Source organism: Arachis stenosperma, chromosome 10, assembly GCF_014773155.1.
Source record: "Arachis stenosperma cultivar V10309 chromosome 10, arast.V10309.gnm1.PFL2, whole genome shotgun sequence".
Taxonomy (NCBI): Eukaryota; Viridiplantae; Streptophyta; class Magnoliopsida; order Fabales; family Fabaceae; genus Arachis; species Arachis stenosperma.
The window spans coordinates 110,301,477-110,304,242 of record NC_080386.1 but is presented as its reverse complement, the minus strand read 5'-3'; the positions used below and the strand labels follow the sequence as shown (position 1 = coordinate 110,304,242).

General features: G+C 37.5%; 1 non-coding gene across 1 annotated transcript; it reads right to left on the bottom strand.

Annotated features, from left to right (window-relative positions):
• Window positions 1–2,658: 2,658 nt before the first annotated feature.
• On the bottom strand, window positions 2,659–2,766 carry LOC130959308 (small nucleolar RNA R71). Its single transcript, XR_009078400.1, has one exon. It is a non-coding gene; the product is annotated as a small nucleolar RNA R71 (small nucleolar RNA).

The following is a 2,766-nucleotide window of genomic DNA, read 5'->3' as shown; positions in this document are numbered from 1 at the left end:
CACTTATGAACGCGTGCCTGACAACCACTCCCGTTCTACAAGAAAACAAGGCTTGAATGTTTATCTCTTGGATTCCTTAATTAAAATCTTCGTGGTATAAGTTAGAATTGATGGCGGCATTCAAGAGAATCCGGAAGGTCTAAACCTTGTCTGTGGTATTCTGAGTAGGATTCAATGATTGAATGACTGTGACGAGCTTCAAACTCCTGAAGGCTGGGCGTTAGTGACAGACGCAAAAGAATCAATGGATTCTATTCCAACCTGATTAAGAACCGACAAATGATTAGCCGTGCTGTGACAGAGCGCGTTGAACATTTTCACTGAGAGGACGGGACTGTAGCCACTGACAACGGTGATGCCCAACATACAGCTTGCCATGGAAAGGAGTAAGAAGGATTGGATGAAGACAGTAGGAAAGCAGAGAGACGGAAGGGACAAAGCATCTCCATACGCTTATCTGAAATTCTCACCAATGAATTACATAAGTATCTCTATCTTTATTTTATGCTTTATTCATATATCATCCATAACCATTTGAATCTGCCTAACTGAGATTTACAAGGTGACCATAGCTTGCTTCATACCAACAATCTCCGTGGGATCGACCCTTACTCGCGTAAGGTTTATTACTTGGACGACCCAGTGCACTTGCTGGTTAGTTGTGCGAAGTTGTGATAAAAAGTTGAGATTGCAATTGAGCGTACCATGTTGATGGCGCCATTGATGATCACAATTTCGTGCACCAAGTTTTTGGCGCCGTTGCCGGGGATTGTTTGAGTTTGAACAACTGACGATTCATCTTGTTGCTTAGCTTAGGTATTTTTCTTCAGAGCTCTTAAGAATGAATTCTAGTGTTTCAAGGTGATGTTCTTATCATCACCAAAGCTGATTGATTCTCATCAATTTAGCTCTTGAATGCAATGTCCTGTTGAAGCTTGGCTAGCCATGTCTAATTTCTTTAGACTAAAGCTTTAGACTAACATTGCATGATTCCTGGAATTCTCATTAAGAATTTTGATATCTTTATTTTCTTCTCCACTTAATTTTCGAAAAAGCACAAAAAAATTTATAAAATCATAAAAACCAAAAATATTTTATGTTTCTTGTTGAGTCTAGTGTCTCATTTTAAGTTTGGTGTCAATTGCATGTTTATATTATTCTTGCATTTTTTCGAATTCATGCATGTGTCTTCATTGATCTTCAAGTTGTTCTTGATGATTTCCTTGCTCTGATCTTTAAATTCTCTTGACTTGAGTGTTTTGTTGTTTCTCATATGCATTCTCATTTTGTTAGTGTCAGTAGTATACAAACTGCTAAGTTTGGTGTCTTGCATGTATTGTTATTTGATGTTAGTTGCATTTTGATTATTCCTCATCATTAAAAATCCAAAAAAATATTTTAATTTGTGTCTTTTCAAGTCAATAATACAGAGAATTGAAGATTCAGAACATACAGCAGAGGAATTACACAGAGAAAGCTGGGCGTTCAAAACGCCCAGTGAGGAAGGCAAACTGGCGTTTAAACGCTAGCCAGGATGCCTGGTTGGGCATTTAACGCCCAAAAGGGTAGTGATTTGGGCGTTAAACGCCAGAATGGATACCATTCTGGGCGTTTAACGCCAGGATGGCACAAGAGGGAAGATTCTGTTTTTAACTCAAATTTTTTTTCAAGTTTTCAAAATTTTTCAAAATCAAATCTTTTTCAAATCATATCTTCTCAATCACATCTTTTTAAAACTATATCTTTTCAATCATATCTTTTTAATCACATCTTTTTCAAAATAATTTTCAATCATATCTTTTTGATTTATAATTTCAAAATCTTTTTCAAAAATCACTTGATTTCTTTTTCACTGCTAGTTTTCAAAAATCAATTAAGTTTTTTTCAAAATGTTTTAAAAATCTTTTACTTAATTTTCGAAAATTTCTTCCCCTCTTCTCACATCCTTCTATTTATGGACTAACACTCCTCCTCAATGAACAATTCGAACTCCATCTCTTTTGATAAGTTCGAATTCTTCTACCTCTCCTTCTATTTTTCTTTTCCTCTGACACCTCAAGGAATCTCTATACTGTGACATAGAGGATTCCATATTTTCTTGTTTTCTTCTCTTTCATATGAGCAGGAGCAAAGACAAAAGCATTCTTGTTGAGGCTGACCCTGAACCTGAAAGGACCTTGAAGCGGAAGCTAAGAAAAGCTAAGGCACAACTCTCTGTAGAGGACCTAACAGAAATCTTCAAAGAAGAAGACATGGCAGCCGAAAACAACAACAATGCCAACAATGCAAGGAAGGTGCTGGGTGACTTTACTGCACCTACTCCCGACTTCTATGGGAGAAGCATCTCTATCCCTGCCATTGGAGCAAACAACTTTGAGCTTAAGCCTCAATTAGTTTCTCTAATGCAACAGAATTGTAAGTTCCATGGACTTCCATTGGAAGATCCTCATCAGTTTTTAGCTGAGTTCTTGTAAATCTGTGACACTGTCAAGACTAATGGGGTTGACCCTGAGGTCTACAGACTTATGCTATTCCCTTTTTGCTGTAAGAGACAGAGCTAGGATATGGTTGGACTCACAACCTAAAGAAAGCCTGAACTCTTGGGAAAAGCTAGTCAATGCCTTCTTGGCAAAGTTCTTTCCACCTCAAAAATTGAGTAAGCTTAGAGTGGAAGTTCAAACCTTCAGACAGAAGGAAGGTGAATCCCTCTATGAAGCTTGGGAAAGATACAAACAATTGATCAGAAAGTGTCCCTCTGGTATGCTT